At 32.7% G+C, this 18527-nt stretch overlaps 1 protein-coding gene across 1 annotated transcript in view; it reads left to right on the plus strand.

Moving 5' to 3' along the window:
• The first annotated feature begins 6413 nt into the window (after positions 1-6413).
• The window catches only part of Ca-alpha1D (Ca[2+]-channel protein alpha[[1]] subunit D), a 960824-nt gene continuing 948710 nt past the window's right edge, over positions 6414-18527 (plus strand). Inside the window, exon 1 of the mRNA XM_072546534.1 lies at positions 6414-6560. The gene's annotated coding sequence lies outside the window, so the exon portion shown is untranslated. The remainder of the gene's footprint in view (positions 6561-18527) is intronic.

The raw sequence follows: 18527 nt of genomic DNA on the forward strand, positions 1-18527 counted from the left end.
CGCGAACTCTTTTGCTTTTTTCTTCAACAAGTTTCCGCTAATAGACACTTTTTGTCCTCTACACTGTCTTAGCGAAAAGACCAGACTTTCTTCCAGACGAGGAAATTCACCTTAGTTCTTTTCCATACTCCAGCAGTTTGAGCAACATTAATTTTCTCCTTGTACTTTATTATGGCTGAGAGAGTACTCAGAGTAATCTTAAATTCTTTTGCAACATCACTTTTCTTCTCACCTTCCTCTACTTTTTGGATTAACTTCTTCTTTTCAGCAATCGTCAAACATTTATACTATATAAGGCTCATAACTTGCTTAATCTGTATACCAACGAAAGAGTAACAGTAACTAATAACTAAACAAACCAATTCGTGAGAAGTGTGTGTCAAATATGTAGTCAAATTAATCATAACAAAAACAAAGGCGCGTTGATACAAGCTTGAACTGTACTTACTACAATCTTTCCGCCTCTTTCTCTCTGCAACTTTGAATTGTCGAGTGTTGGACGCCGATGAGTTCGAATTAACGCATCGTTTTGTTATATAGCGATGATTTTTTTTCGTTCAAATTAGCAAGTGCATAAAAATGTATTGATTTAGTTCGAAATATAGAGATTTTGTAGGGAACTCATGATAACTTTGAATTATAGAGAGGTTCGAATTAACGCGAGTCGACTGCAGTTGCTACACAAACTCCAAAAATATAATACTATTAATATCGCTTATTGGTCTGTTGACCCAGTCGGTAGACGTAGGGTTAAAATGGCAGGTACTTGTACATTAGTACATTTAAAAATATTTTACTGATATGTACAGCGCTAATATTGTATTTACAATTTAGATCTGAGTCTGCTAGTTTAACTAGTGAGGCAAAATTATCGTGTTTTTCCTTTATTAGTAAAATACATAACTGTTCATAATATGGACGGTTGCTTTGGTCGATGTAAGGCATCAAGTCCCTAAGATGTAGTTTGTTCGCTGGAATTCCCAACGGCTTCGTAAAAAGTGGTCTCAATGTCGATTGTGATGGATGCCTAGATTTCTTAACTAAGTCAACAGTCATAAAGCCAGATTCCGCCTCGTATGATGTTTTGTAAAAAAATATCCTTGGACTTTCACAGCTGTAACGCAGCATACTTATCTTGTTCCATGGTACTGGGTCTCCATTGGTATTGACTTTTCTATGTTGATAGTAGTTTGTCAGCATTGCTTTGAAGTTCAAAAACCGGTTCTGCTCCATTTAGTTGACAATAATAGGAGACTTTCTTGGAATCAATCTTATCAAGTTTACCCAGTCTCTAGGGATATCAATATTGGCAGTAGTTACTCTCTTCGTTTTTTCTATCGCTGCATGAATCGAATCAGCTTCCATATATGTGTGTCCTGGAAGCAAAAACTTATGTGTTATAGTCACATGTCGTCCTTTATTCCGGAAGTGTTCAATACTAAGTAGGAACATTACAGCAAGATATATGTTTTTGTTTTGGCCTGGGCAATAGTCACTATAAAATATAATTTCTCTTATGCTCTCGGGAAGATTTTTCAAGTAAGCAAATATACAAGATGCGATTTCTTGACCACCAGGGTTTGCAAGAGTTTCATTCCATAAGTAACAAATGGCTGAGTTACTTGTAGCATTCGATTCAAAAAGAGTTAAGTTCAACGTCCATAGTGTCCTTTTGTAGAAGGAGTAGTTGTTTTTTAGTAACGGTGTAGGGAGACATTTTTGGAGGTCAAAGCTAACCACAACTAAACCTGGGTTATCCTTACATCTGTTCCGGTCTCACTTTTTTTCTTCATATGCCATGCTAGCTACATGCAAATGTCGCTTTTGTTCCTCTTCTACCTTACACCTTTCTATTTCACAAGCAGTCTTAATGAGGTGGGTATATTTGTCACATTTACCGCATTTATCGTTGCTTGGGTTGTGAAAAGATAAATTAAATTCCCCCACAAGAATCTTTCTGTAAATTGATGAACTTTGGGCTCAATTTTATCATGAATACAGTTTTGTACATAAAGGCGATACATCTGTGATATTGAAAGATCAGATGATAGATAAAGCTTTTTAGTATGAGAGCGTGAGTAGTAACTCTGATATGTCGGGAACATATTGATGTGGGCCTTTAGTCGTTCTTTGTCTTCAGATGATATTACATATTGGGTGGTTCGTATGCTTTCCTCGTTGATCCACCGCACGTATTCCTGACTCACTATTTCTTTTTTCTCAATACGTACCCGTACCTTCTTTTCAGTTAAATCGAGAGTGCTTAGATACATTGTTTTACATACTTCTATCCTGCTCTTATGGCCTTTGGTGAAAAAATACCTTCTACAGTACTTTCTTCTACTCTCTTCTGTTGATTTTCTTAACCACTCAACCTTCTTTATTACTTCCTCGATATTATTTGCAATATATTGGTTTTGCGCTTCAGCTGAGAGTTCATAGAAACTCAAAAATACATAATCTTTCTTGCTCAGTAAACTTTTCATTATATTTTCGCCGACGTTTGCAAGATTCTCTTATATGCTTGGCAGGAACAAGATTACCTTTTGATGAATAATAATGTTTTCCTGCAGCTTTAAGACTCTTCCTTATATGTTTTTCCCACTTTTCTGGTTTTCTTTTTCGTTTTCTCATTAATTGGCCTTCATCTTGCTCTTTCATTCTTCTACATTTCCTGGTCAAGGTATGTACCCCAATAACGTCTGCAGTCACATGGACTTCTGTTCGTTTACTGTACTTCTTTTTTCTCACCAAATGATCAGAACTCATATCCGAGTCAGATGAGTCGGAACTGGGAATGAATTCATCCGAGCTGCTTTGATTCACGTCATCATGCTCTTCTTGTGCGATATCAGAAACAGCTGTTGAACTGTGCGCTTCCATTACTTGAGGCTGCGTTGTACTGCATACTTCCCCAAAATTAGATGGTAAATGCAGAATGGTGTCAGAGCCAGAGCAAGATGTGCCAGGTAACGAGCAACTTGGATTTCAAAGATTAGAGCTGTTTGTCTCAGATTTACCTGAAAAGAAAGTTAACAAAAATCAATCTCGAGTTCTAACAGATGGACTTAAGTGGGTCTGATGACACCAGTTAGCGAAAGCTGATATACATGTATCTGTATACCCTGACTAAATGATATGAATTAATACATAATGTATCTTCTCCGCAAAATGATGGTATATAGAAACTGTATCGCGAAACTATTCATAACAATTAAGTTTTAATTAAATACACTAAACAGTAACAGGTTAGTTGTAACAATAACATGTGTTAAAAATAATTGTAACAGCTCGTTAACACATATTCGTCAGTCCTGCATTTCTAGTAATACTAACTAAAATGAATAAAAAAATTACATAACGTAGTTTTGCCAAGTCGATCGATGCGGATAAGGAGACATAACCTCGAAACGTTATCTTAAAGAAAGTCATTAATAAACTTACCTTTTTCTTGAATATTCAGCTCTACCGAGTTGGACAATTCAGACATAGTTTTAAACACTTAACACACGTCAATTGATGAGTTCAGCTACAGTAAATTTTGGGCGAATCACATGTTGCTCACTCGATTACTTGGCCGGTGTCAACAGAGTAGGAAACTATTTTTCGTTAGAAGGGCCGATGTAGACTTAGGCCTCTCTACAATGAAACAACCTCTTTAACCCTGGGCCTATGTCTACTGTGGCCGTTTTTATAAAATATGAAACATTCTAGTAATTTACATTGGCCTTGGTGGAATTTCCATACAGTGCTTATGACAGTCCATAGACTTACGACCTTTCTACACAATAAAGTATTAATCTTTCTCAGTAAGAATCAGGGCCAAACTCAATTTCGAATAATTTTGAATTTTGACATTTGATATTTTTCTAATCGGGGTCGTTTACTCCCTAAAAAATAAAAAGCAACTAAGGGCACAAATCCAATTTTGAATTGGAGGGTAAGTATAACCTAAATTTAAATTTCCATGCATATCAGAGGAATTAAAGTATTCAATGACATTGTTTCAATTATAACTAATCTAGGGGGCGAGATTTAAGGGTTAAACTCAGATAAAGATAAAATCTTGAATTATGTTGTTAAACGTTAATTTTCATTTACTTTGTTAAAAGACAATTTGAATTAATTACCCGCTTTAATTTACAATTATACGATTTTTTGTAATAGGGGTAGCTTTCAGCCAAAAACAAAAGCAACCAATGGCATAAGTCCAAAAGTGAAGTAGTAAATACAAATTTTCATGCAATTCGATGGTGATTGATGGTATTCGATGGTATTTCACGTTCATTTACTGGACAATTTGCATTTTTCGCAAAACAGAAATTCCAAGACAGAACGTGTATTTCGGTAGTATGTGAGTATAAAAGCCTATTACTTTTAACTCTGCCTACCATCTTCAATATTATGAATTGAAATGACATCCTATCACCATCACCCTCTAAAAGTGGCAGCCGTAGCGCTGTGGCTATGTTACTGGCTTTAGAAGCCAGTAGGTTTATCCCTAAAAAGACGCTTAAAAACGGAATATACTATTTTTTTTTGCATTTCTACCGCACCAAAAAATTTTTTAGACGTATTTCAGTGACGTAAATACTTTTTCTCTCTTGATCATATTTCGAAAAAATGCTGTCTTTTCAAGTTATTTGCAATTTTTATTGAGAAAATGTCTTAATTACCTAGTAATTTTTGGGATTTTTTTCTAAAAAACTACTTAATGAATTACACTTCTACAAAAAGCTTTATGTTTAAACCTTCACGTATAAGTAAGAATATTTTTACAAGAGTAAGTGGTTTCTATCTTGCTAAAAACATAGGTTTAAATTTAAACAAGGATTTCTAAGAGCAGTGCGCCTGAATCGCCGAAACCTTACACGCTTTCTATCGTATACAGCGATAGATTGCTCGAAATAAATATTCAATATTTATCTTTCTCAAAATATTCTTACGTGTGCTTAAAGGTTTAAATACTAAAAAGCTTTTTATAGAATTGCAATTCATTTAGACGTTTTTAAAACCAAAAACTCAAAAATCACTAATTTTTCTACAATAACTTATATACAACTTATATACAACAATAACAAATAACTCGAAAAAGAAGCATTTTTTGAAGAATTACCCAGATAGAAAAAGTATTTATTTCGATGAAATACTCCTAAAAAAAATTACTTGTAGCGATTCGAGAAATTGTATAAGATATTTGTTAATAACAAATAAAAATCGAATAAAAAAGAAGGTGAGGGTGAAGAAGGAAAAGAATATTCTTTGAAGATAATGAAATAGAAACTGACATAGATCTGCTTCCGGAAGAGTTGAACATTATGTTGGTAGGAGATAAGAAATCTAAATTAAAGTATTTTAACGTATTTTATATAATTGAATTTATTATTACGAAAATACGAAAAACCCACAATCCGATCAGTCTTATGCTTCTGTTGGGGAATTAAGCAGGTTTGTATATTTAAAAAATAATGCTGGGTTAGTTTACCCACCATTATTTTGGTGAATACAAAAGACACTTTTCAGGTTGCAGAAAACACAAAAAAACTTTATGTGTGAATGATAGTCAATTAGTCAGTTCTGTCTGTAGTAAATATTCTTTTCTCATTTCTCAAGCAACGTTTTCTCTTTATACACTCTGAAGTAGTAGACTTCAGTTGTCACCATAGAGCTCATTAAGATGGTTAGCCATGCATACCGCAGGGTTAGAATCTATGCACTGGGAAAACAGAGGACTGAAAAAGTAAACACTACTTCAAAAAGGCATGACTAAATAAATATATCTTATTTAACCATTTTGAACTCTGTATAAAAAATGTAAGTTATTTGTTAATATACCTCCATTTTTGTAATATATAATACTAATAATAAATATCCAAATTCAACAATCAACAATCCTTTCCCTTAAAATTTATTCACTAAATCGTGTTTTAAAAAAGCTGGTTGATGAAAGCTTGGAAACTTAAAAGAGTACTGCCGTAGTCTATCTATCTAATGACAATGTTTTTTTAATTGCTACTAGTCACTGCATTCCAACGTCCAACTTCATTATTCCATGATAAAAATCTTAAATAATGCTAACATAAGCTAAATCTTTCAATTTTTTCTTATATTCAATCAAATTTAATTTTCAAATTCCTGCCTCCTTATTTTTTGTCGACAAATAGCGCCCTCTAGTCGATTCGATCTCTAGGTCATTTAATAGAATTCTGTAGGTGAAATAGTCGAACCAGCACCTGACAGCATAGGCAACCATTTCATCATACTGTCGTACGTTTCGGAGCATAACTTCGGACAAGATAATGATAAAAATATACCTATCTCTTTGATTAGAACATCTCCCCCACCTAAAAGGAGATCTTGAATTCATTGAGGTTATATTTAGGATGCGCTTATGCTATTACCAGGTCAAATTCGTTCTTTTTAAATTGCTTATTGAACTACCAACAACATTTACAACCACTCTCTCAAAATTTTTATTGTTTATATTTCAATTCGGGTGTTTGATTTAGTTTCGCGGGTTTTGTAATTAAAAAAAAAAGAAACATGGTTTCCACAACGTGGTAAGATGGACTAGTGTTTGTGGCTTTTTCTGTACAACTAATTATTTGAGTGTTGCTGGTTTTGTAATAATACCTACTATATAAATTTCTTGTGTGACACATTTGTTTTTGCTTCTATTTTAAGCCTTTTTCGATTTTTATTTATATTAGTGATTACTTGTTAATTGGAAATTATTTTTTAAACATGAATCATTGTGAACATTCCCAAAATTTTCTATAAATATCAGTATAAGTCATTTAAACACTAATTTTAAAATATTTTAAAGGTAACAAAAAAATTAAATATACGGTTTTGAAAGCCTTCCTAGCGACTGCTGCTTTAAAGCTTTGTCGTGATTAAATCCTGCTTAGAAGATTAGATGTTGGCCCAATTTTCAATGATTATTAATTTCTCTTCAGCATCTTATTATTATTGCAGTAATGCAGTAGAAATTTAACTGAACCTTAACTAAAACTTGGATCTCCATCGTTGGGGGTCAGAAATCTAATTCATTTAATAAAAGAATACTGCATCTACAATATAGATATTTGTATGTATATTGTAGATTAGAAGTTTTTTATATTGTGGCCACCTTCATTGTTATTTTCCAGGATACTTACTTTATATCATTTTTCAGAAAGTTTGGTTTTGGATAAGTTCTTCTAATTCACGTACCTTGACATGTCAGCTAAGTGCAGAAAATCTCTTTTTTTAATTATGGAACTCTATTTCAGGGACATTGTACCCTCATATAAACGTTTGTTAAAATATTTTATAATCAATTAAGTACCTACATTTGGTGTCATACTTTACCAACTCATATGGGAATGTGTCTTGGTCTTGTTACTTTGCTGTTTTCTACTTTTAATATTTCTGTAAGCGAGTATGAAGCTTTGCGAGGGGGCCTCAATACATCTGGGGCTCCATATTGTCGTCTAATATATATAAAAGTGTGTTATAGTTGTATTATTTTACACATGCACACGTAACGTTTTTTAAGCAGTGCCTAGAAATCTTCAAAAACTTCCCTCGATTTCTCCGTTCTCGTAATACTAGGAGATCGTCATAGAATACAATACATACCTGTAAGTTTAAACTTAAAAATGCAAATTTCTAAGTGCATCATCTTATATCTACTCCTATAAACAGGAACTTAATCCTTTCCGGTCTCCCGAAATTTTATGATGACGACTATAAACTATAATATTGTACGTGACTATTGAAAGGTTTGAAAATTGCAATTTTGCGAATTTTAAAACAGTATTTCTAGATCTAGAAATGCGTTTTCTGTTTACGCTTAGTATTTCGATACGATATTCGGCAGTAGTTTCTTATATCCTTACATTGTTTGGTTGTTTGCATTTTGTGTTGTTTTGGGGCTATAGTTGCATCAATTTTGTACGCACTTATTTATCAGTTATTGACGAATTTTCTTGTGGAATCATTGGAAAATCTCTTGACAGATAAACGGTAAGATAAGGAAATTATAACAGTTACGCTTAAATGAGTCCTAAGAGGGAATAAAAAAGTGGTTTAGAAAAGCGAAATTTACGTGATCAAAAATCCAAACAAACAAAAAATTACCAAAAATTTCTTCATTTTTTGTGACAACTGGTGAATTAAAACAGCAGCCTAGTAAAGCTGGTGAAGCATTAATAGATCCAGTTTGTCTTAGTTAGGAATTAATAATTACTAATCCTACTCAAAATGAAAATGTCAACCCAGAAGTAGAGTTGGACGTCGAGCAGATTATTTACGCTCATTGTAATTCCAAGTAACGTTTCATTTTTATTTGGTAGATACACTAATTAAAAAAATGCCTTTTAGTTCCCATGAAGTTTATCATTGTTCTGATAAGGGATTGTATAATGACAATATATTGAAGATTTTGCTAGAAAAAACCAAATACTACAGCAAGAGGCATCTAAACCTCAAGGGACATTCCCAAAAGACGCCAGTAACCGTTCTTTTTCGGAAAACTTTTATTGTTTTAAATCTTAAGAAGAAAAAATTTTTGGAGAAAAATTCTAATTAGGATAGTAGATATAATTTTAAATTTAGCGCTTATGAATATACCATTTACAGGACAAAAGGAAATAGTGATGCAAATAGTGGCAATTTTTTAGGAATAGTTAATTTATTGGCTAAATACGACAATTTTTTAGGCGAATTAATACAAAAACCGAAACATATTAAACAAGATATGTAAGTCCAAAAATTCAAAAAGAATTATTAACTTTATGAAAAAATTCAATTAGAGATTCTCTTATAAATACCTAATATTCAAAAAAGTTTATTTTTTTCTATATTATTGGATACAGCATAGGACATTTCTAAAACAGACCAATTATCAGTCATAGTTAGGTACGTATCTATTGAAAGACAAGGTATGACACATAATGTTCCAAAATCGGTTCGCTTCGAGATGACGTTGTCAAGAACGCTTCTTTACGCAACATCTGAATGTAGTTGTAAGAAAGACTTAATTCTAATTTTTTTTATATAATTTGGCTAATTTAATTCTAGTAATTATAAAGATATAATAAAAATATGTTATTATAATATTTAATAATAAATAGTATTTTGAATTTAATTTAATTTTATTGATTTTTGCTACAGTTATTTTGTTCACATAGATATCCTTTATCAAACAAATTTTAAATATCTTTTATTACACATAGGTACAGGTTGATCAACTTATACTCCAGAGTTCGATATTTCAGATGTTTAAAAAGTTACAAAAAAGTGGTATCTACATAAAAATGTGTCTAGTACTGCTAAAAATTTTAAAATTATTTTCAAATATATACCTACAAGGTATTCCCACTTCTTAATTTGTTAATGATCAGTTTGTAATGTAGGTACACAAAATTTGTACGTATATACTGAACTAAACACAAAATCAAAATAAATAATGATAAAGTCAACTTAATTTAGATTGGATGAGCTAGCTGGCCATCGAATATGAGTGATGTGAGGTCACACAATATTGCACAATATTTTAAATGACATCTTTTGTAATTTTCACACATAAAATTATCTTGGTATTGTTTAATAATGGTAATAATATATAAGGAATACGAGCCTATTAGGCCCATGACTGATGTACTATTCTTTGTCACTTCCTTTTCTTTCCCAGTTCGTTACGTTGTCTTCTCATATCTTCTTTAATTTCGTTGCTCCATCTTGACCTCGGTCTTCCTCTTCGCCTTTTGCCTGCCAATGCACTAGGTAGTACCATTTTGGGAATTCTAGATAGAATCATTCTCTGCACATGGCCCAACCATCTAAGTCTTTGAACCTTAATTACTGCTAATATGTTGCCACAAGATTTTGCGCTCCCAAACTAATAAAAATCCTGGTGTTTTTTTGTTGTGACCCATTTTTCAGAAGCATACATCACTATTGGCCTTATTACGGTCTTGTATGTCCTTAGTTTTGCTCTTCGAGATATATTTTTGCTTCTTAACAACTCATTGAGAGCATATACAGCGCGGTTGCCAGACATAATTCTTTTCTGTATTTTTTCCTCACAGTTAGGTTCTCTTGTGAAGACATTTCCTAAGTACTCAAATCTTTTAACTTCTTCGAATTTATATTGGGTTACCTTTGCTGTTATTATTGTTATGTACTGCCCCCGAACGAAGTCCTTATTTGTGCATTCCATATACTTCGTTTTTGCTTCATTTATATACATTAGCTTGGTTTCTGCCCTCTCTTTCAGTTTCATGACTGTTTCCATCAGCTCTATTTTCCTTCTAGCCAAGATTACCAAGTCGTTCACAAATTCTAAGCAGTGATGTTTTTTTGTGGTAGATCAGACCTGTTACTATTAGTAAACCTTAAACCTATTAATGTTTGCTTCATGTATAACCTTTTCTAATATTATGCTAAACATTTTAGATGATAATGGACCTCAAAGATTTCTGTTATACTATTGTTTATCTTGACTTTATTCGGTGTCCTTTAAAGAGTTAATGGTGTTTTTGTAATATGTTAATAGAAAAAGAGTGGGAAATTTAAAAAGTATAAGATAGATTTATTTATGTAAATTTCTAAATTAATACATTCGTCAAACATAAAAAGTACAATACAATACATGAGACAGATACTCATCAATAGAATAGAAACTGAGGTAAATCAAGAGTTCTTTAACACTATGTTTAAAAGACTTAGAAGATAACTCTTTATATCGTATGGGTATAGAATAGAATAAACTAGAAATATGTTTTATTGTCAGAGAAAATTGTACAATTTTATGGACAAAGCTTACAAAAGTAAGAAAATAACAATAATTAAGATTTACTGAAATTACAAAAATCGCCAATATCACAAAATAAAAGATAATAAAATAAACAATAAACAATAAACAAAATAAACTAATAAGTTGAAGTTGCTGCGTATGATACCCAAATATAAACATACTTAAGTTACGTGTACATAAAGGTACTGTAATTTCTTAGTTATTCGTTAACAAACTCTCCTACTGAATATGGTCTTTCAGATGATAGCATCATTTTCAGAATGATCACTTGTATATGACGAATTCTTACTACCAGGCAAATAATATGATTTATTTGCAATTGGGACAAAGCTCACCTTCTCGCCTAACTTTAAAATATTATCATAGGCTTTTTTAGGAGTTAGATTTGAAATACTATCATAGAAGTACTCAAACTCTTTTTATGCATATCACAAGAGTCATGTTCTACAATACTATCTTCAGAAGATTCAATTAATGGAACTGGTTCTCTTGTTGTATGTGTTCATTGTACCATTTGTTCGAGCGTTCTTGACTACGTCACACTCCTGGGTCAGCTGTCAAATGTCATGCGTAATATCATGCCTATTGAAAGAGATCCAATTACTGATCTTCCTAGTAATATAAAAATTAATGAATCATTCTTAGGTTACTGTGATATACATAGCCAAACTGGAGAAGATATTTCAAATTTAATTTTATCTTTCTTAAAAGAACATAGTATATCAGTTGTATAGTGCCGCGGACAGGGTTAAGGCGGTGCAGAAGTATGAGTGAGCATTATTCCGGAGAGCAAAAGAAAATTAAAGTCGTCCAAGCCCAAGTTTTATGCATCCACTGTGCATCTTAATATATTAGAAGTCCTAGATTACTACGATATGATACGAAGTATTTATTATTTTTTCGGCAAAAGCATTAAAAGATGGGATCATTTGCTAACAATGCAGAAAAACGTCCAACCAAAATCGCGTACTCTAAAAACGTTATCGGTGACTAGGTGGTCATCCAGATTTCAAACTGTAATTGGTGTAAAGCAGAACGACATGAAAATTAAAAAAAAATATCTATTAATATTAACTACCACAGATCGTGAGGAGAGAAAACAGCTGATAATAAAAGTAAAATGGAACAGTTTGAATTTTTCTTCCTAACTATTTTACAATCTAAAGTTTTGGAATCTATAAATCTAGCTGTGAGTCTTGTAGTCGAAAAATATGGATCCTTCACGCGAAACAGTACTTTTACATAACTGTAAAAAAATTTTATCAAATCTTAGGCTAAACTATACTTCATTTTTACAAGAATCCAAAGATTTTGCTACTAAGTGTGGCCTGTAGTTTTAAAATCAAAAGGTTTGGTAGAGATATCAAGCATTTTGATGAATTATTACAAGATCAACGCATCTCAAACCCTGAAGAAAGATATACAGTAGGTGTATTTTTCGGAAATCTCGATGTAGTATCCAATAAATTCGAGCTAGATTTATAAGTATTTACAAAGTGAACGACAATTTTAAAGTCTTAGATCCTAGAAGTGGACATCTTTTTAAATCGGATGCAGTACTTTTTGCAGAAGCCAGTAAATTAGTTGCTGCGTACCCGTCAGATTTAAGAAATGAGTTTTGAGCAACTGCAATTTGTTAGAAAATCATTAAAGACACAGTTGGAATCAACGAACTCTATTTATGATTCAGCCAAAATTATTCTTGTAGATTTTCATTGCACTAGTGGTTGCATACCAGAAATGTGTCATGCGTAGATCTTGTTTTTAACTTTACACATCACGACTGCTAGTTCAGAGAGATCTTTTTCTAAACTTAAATTAATAAAATCATATGTTCTTAGTACAATGTCAGAAGCACGGTCATCTTCTCCAGAGCTTATGAGTATTGAAAAGGAATTTGCCCATTATACAGCTATTAATAAAATTATAGCTATCTTCGCTAATATTAGTGCACAAGGAACAGATGAAAACTGTAAGTTGTTATAAACAGTGCATGAATACACTAACACATATAAGTTTTTGTTACACAAGACGCATTTAGTAATTTTTTAAAGCCTTAACATCTTTTACAATTATTTTTCTGGGGCCCCTACGGCGTTTGTTACGTCACTGTACTCTTCCGCCATATTTTTATCCTACCGGTACTCTGGCTGATACAGTTTCTAGGAGAAAACGGCTTGTATACTATTTACTATCTTTAATGTTAATTAACCGCAATTTCAGTCAGTTGGAAAATGTTTATTTTAAGATTTCGATTTCCATTTTGCAAGTCGTTCTCAATACATATTTATAAAAGAATAAACCAATACATATTACAAAAACTATGTCTTATCTAATTACGATTTAAAAACACATTCGTCTATATCATTATTTCTCGGCTAGATTATCTTACTTAAAACCAATAACATAAAATTCCATATTTATTACGGGAAAAAAGTTGAAATTTCAAAGAATGTTTACATTTTTTGCTACCTTATTTGTGTCCACCTAGCGGAAAACGCGCGCATTACAGTTTAAAAATCGGCTTCACTTATTGTCATCCAGTTTATTATTACTACATTTATGCATTAAATAAAACGGTAAACATGAAAGTGTTTGACCTCTTGGTATAGGTAATCTCGATAGATAGAGAAGTGAGACATGCTATTTCTGTTGTTAGTTAAAATAGATATCTTCGCATAAGTAGTGGAAGAACAAGAGCAAGCCGTATTAGTCAACGGACTGCATTTAAATAACAGATAATTTTTGCAATCAGTTTAGATAGTTTATATACCATAATTCCACGCATATCAGATGTCAGTAAAGATTATTTACTGGATTTTAATAAAACAAAATAGATGGCAGTCAGTACCTAAACGCCATATACTAAATACACAGCTTTTGGTTAACCAATAGCCAATTGACAAGCTCTATAGCTACACATAGATACCTTGGTACCAACCACGGTTCCTAGACTTACAACGGTTGCCTACTTCGACTAACCAATGAACATTAAGTCCGAAATTATGTCACGAGAGTACAGTAATTTGAATCGTAACATTGTTAATTGGCGTTTTTATGTCTTTGATGTTTGGAAAATAGTAAAGATAGTTATGAAATAAACATGTTTAGTGGATTATAATACCTAATTATTATGGAAAACTGTTGATATGTAGGTAGTTTGGTACTTAAAATTAATAAAGATTTACGTAAATCTAATACTTCAATCTCCATTTTACACTGAAAATTTGTCGCATATACTGAATTACCATCAATACTGAATTAACTATTGAATGAATTCGGCCTTAGAGGTAAGCTAGGATTATCCGAGTTAGAATTACTTGTATAATTTAATGTAAAAATTTAAATAATAGGTAATAAATTTTAGTTGGTAAAAACGTAACTAGTTTATTATAATTCCAATAGATATAAATATACACTACATAATTATTTTTTTCATTTTTTTTAATATTTTTCTTTGATTGATCATTAATGTCTTCATCTTGTTTTCTTTTAGCACTGGTAACCTGGCTATTGAAGCATTTATTAAAATAATTGATCCGCATGAATATCCTTTGTCTGCAGTATGTTTTTACGAAACAAAGGGGTGTATTTGAACAATGACTGGAAACATACTCTGCAGTTCGATGTATAATTTTCTTACCCCGATTTAGGTTTTCACCATGAAAATTTTGGAAATATTTTTCCATCGTCATTACTTGGTCTACCGATTCCGATGATGTATTTATGAGTCCACCAAATGATAAATGTTGTACCCAGAATGGTACAGAATAATTGTGAACATTTATATTTTGTTCCTCATAGGTATGTCTTCCTAAATTTGGGAATTGATTTTTATATTAAAATGCTACCAGCAATATATATCAGCCCATCTGTTTCGGTTTCATTTGTTATATTAGCTATTTGTGATATGTCTGAACTACTGCTACTTTTGCACACCATTTTAGTGACAGTATCAATTACTAGAGCAATAACCTATTTTGTTCTTCCAAAATGTTCATTTCATAAGGTCGTTTAAATGTAGTTGAAGCAGATGTAAAGGAATTCATTAAATCAAACCAACTATTAATAAGCTCTATAAACTCCCCAAGTTTTTGTGCTGAGATTTTTTTATCTCTGGCTGCATCTTGAAAATAATGTTTTAAGGCTGTTGCAGTTGTGAGATAGTAATTCTGCAGCAAGTGCAACGTTTTGTCTCCGCATTTTTTTTACCTCTAAACGATCTGCAGTCAGCTTATTATAGAAACTTTTTTCTGTTGTTGCAGCTTCAATTAGTTCTTTTAACAAATCTTTTTTCAATACACTTCCATCTTCAGGTTCAAATCCTGTGTCGATTAACTAGTTTCTTGTTAATTTTAGGAGATCAGGGAGCATCAGCAAATATGTAAATATTTGCTTTTATGACTGGATCTGTAAAATGTGTCATGTGAACTGAAATATTAAATTTTTTCCAAACTCGGATTTTCAATGTGCTGCTCCGCAGCTCCGCCGTAAAATATATTGTCTCGTTTTTGTAATTTTTTGTTTCTCTGTTAGTAGTTCTCCGTCCTTGTCTTTGTATATTGTCAATTTTGGTCTAAATGACTGTGTGCTTTCTTTTATTCTTTTATAGAATTTTTTGCTCTCATGTCTCTTGTTATGTTCTAGGATTTCTTGTACTTATTTTTTCAAAGCCTCTCGTTTTTCCTTCTGTATATTCTAGTCGCTTGTATTCTCTTTTCGTTATAAATTTCTCTGCTATTTCTTGTGTTTCTTTGAAATTGGTTAAGCCTAGCTTGCCTTTTTTCCTTTACCGCAGTTCTGCATTAATCATCATACCATTCCGCATTTCTTTGCCTTTTGGCTTTTCCGAAGCCTTTTGAAGCCTTCAACATTCCATTTTTTAATTTGGCTATTTTTCTTTTTGCCACTGTCGCGATTTTCTGCCGCAATTTTGTCCCCACAAGATAGTGATCTTAGTCAGAGTAGTTCGCCCCGCGATACGTTCTGACATTAGGTATGTCTGTTGCCCATCTTTTTGAAATGAGGATGTGGTCAATTTGATTGGCTTCATTGATTCCTGGTATTTTCCATGTTGCTTTATGGATATCTTGTCTCTGGAAGTTAGTGCTGACAACTCCATAATTATTTGCTGTTGCAAATTGTGTAACCCTAAGTCCATTTTGACTGGTTAATGTTATAACAGCATCGTGTACTTGGATTTTATTACATACTTCCTGAAGTTCTCCATAGAATCTTTCAACTTCGTCTTCATCAGCCTCTTCCGTCAGTGCATAAACATTAACCATTGTCACGTTATGCAGTTTACCTTTGAGTCTTATGGTGCAAATTCTGTCTGATATTGGTGTAAATGCGATAATGGCTTTTGGTTACTATAAACCCTACTCCTCTTTCACCTTGTCTCATTTCATTTCCGCAGTAGTATAGTTGGAACTCATTTTTACGAATTTCTCCCTGGTTCTTCCATCTGATTTCCTGCAGTGCCAATATTTCAACCCCGTATTTTTCAATTTCTTCTGCCATACTTATCATAGATCCTGCCTTTAAGAGGGTTCGCACATTTCAGGTTCCAAATTTTAAATCCATAATCTTGTCCATTTTTCTTTGCTATGTTCGTCGTTGTGAGATCCGTCCGTTTGTTTCATTAGCCATTGTATTCGCAACAATTGAGTTTTACAGGGAAGGGTTGTTAGCCCTTCGCTTAACCCCCTATTCATCGGAGGACCAAGGCTGCCTTCTTCGTGAGCCCTGACCCCACCTTCCACTGGGGTTGGTTACCCAATCTCCAGTGGGGTTGCTCAGGTTACTGCTGTGTACCAACTTGAAGGTGAAGATAGGAATTGAGTAGGAGAGGCTGAGTGATGCCAACAGGATACGGCATCAAGTATTTCGCTTCACTACCCATTTACATATCAAATTGCCTTTCTTAGCCAATATTTTAATTAAATGTATGGTTTGTTGTAATATTTCAGCTGCTTGTATGGGATCTGGGTTTTTGACAACAATTGCAGTGTCATCTGCTAATTTTGCGATTGTGGATTCTTCTTCAGTTGAGAAATCAGCTGAAAGATTGTGTAGAGAATTGGTCCCAAAACACTGCCTTGTGGGACCCCTGCATTTATATTGTGGACGCTAGAAACATTTTCTTCGTATCTTGCATAAAATAGTCCTTCTTAGAGGTATGATTTAAGTATCACATATAGCGACTGAGATATTACTTTCTTCAGTTTGAATAGTAATCCTGGATGCCAGACCTTCTCAGATGCTTGGAAAATGGCATTGCAAAATCTCTTTTCCTGGAAGGCTGATTGACCCTATTCACTTGTTAAGTTATGCCGTGTTTTGGCGAAAACTGAACTGATGATTAGGTATAATATTGTTGTTCTGTATTTTAATTAATAAGTCTACTTGCAATGACTTTCTCTGCGACTTTGGCCATAACTAGTAATATACTGATGAGTCGGTAGGATGTAATCTCATGTGAAAGTTTTCCTGGATTTGGAATCGTAATGATTTCTGCTAACTTTCATTCTGCAGGAAGGTAGCCTATTCTTAGAATCGAGTTTATGATCTGTGTTAGACTTACTATTCCTTTTCTGGGTAATTAATTTAATATGTTGGCTGTTATCAGATCATGTCTAGGCGACTTTTTTTTATTGAGGTTGTTTATTAGACTTTACTTCGTTAGGAGTTGCCCATTTGGGTAAATGGTCATTTGATTAGGACTGTCTAAATTTTCATAGATGTCTTCATCTTCATTTGCCATGTTTGTTAGCGGCTGAAATACTTTTTCTGTGTTTTGCGAAAGAGTCTGCTTTTTCCTGATCTATCTTTAACAATTTTAAATCTTTTGTTCTGTTAGGTGGAATTTGGTTTTGTGATCGTTTCAGCTTATTTGTGACCTTCCATAATAAGTAATCACTATCTGGGTTCGGTGTCAGTTTTTCTAAGTAATGTTGGAAATTGGCGTTGCTATGTTTTAGTAGTTCTTTTATTTCTTTACACATTTTGTTCAATTTGGTTTTGTCTTGAAGTGAACCAGTTTGATGCCAATTTTTACGAAGTTTTTGTTTTTCTAATATTTTTTTTTCCTATTACTATTGGACAATCCTTATAGAACCGTTTTCGCTCAAAGTTATATTTTGTAGATTCTCATGCAGCTTCGTGTATTTGTTTTGTTAATTTTTTTATTGCTATTTCTATTTCTTGTCGTTGTGTTAGTGGGATTTTTAGGTCTTTTGTTTCTTGTAGGATTTCTTTGAAAATATTCCAGTCAGTTGTTTTATTCGTTAGTCTTGGAGATAGACAGTTTTCTGATGGATTTGTCATTAATGCTGCAATGATTGGTGAATTATCTTACGATAGGTCTTAATTAGATTCTATGTGCATATATTCATTTGGTATTCTTTTATAGATAAAAAGTCAATTAAATCGGGTAGTCTATTTCGATAGGGTTGGCCAGTAAGTTGGCTTGTAGGTAGATATTTTAGTTGAATTTATTCCACCACATAGTATAGGACTCTACATCTCTACATCTACATCTCTACAATAAAAGATTCGATTCGTAACGATTGTCAAAATTTAAAAGTTATAATGTCATCCAATAAATAAATAATAAAATTACTTTATTAAATTTTAAAAATACAGTAAACATAGCTAGTCTACTGTACAGATTGATCATATCGTTTCTGATCATATCGTTAAATCTGTCCTACTCTGAGGT

Source organism: Diabrotica undecimpunctata, chromosome 10 (assembly GCF_040954645.1).
Source record: "Diabrotica undecimpunctata isolate CICGRU chromosome 10, icDiaUnde3, whole genome shotgun sequence".
NCBI lineage: Eukaryota > Metazoa > Arthropoda > Insecta > Coleoptera > Chrysomelidae > Diabrotica > Diabrotica undecimpunctata.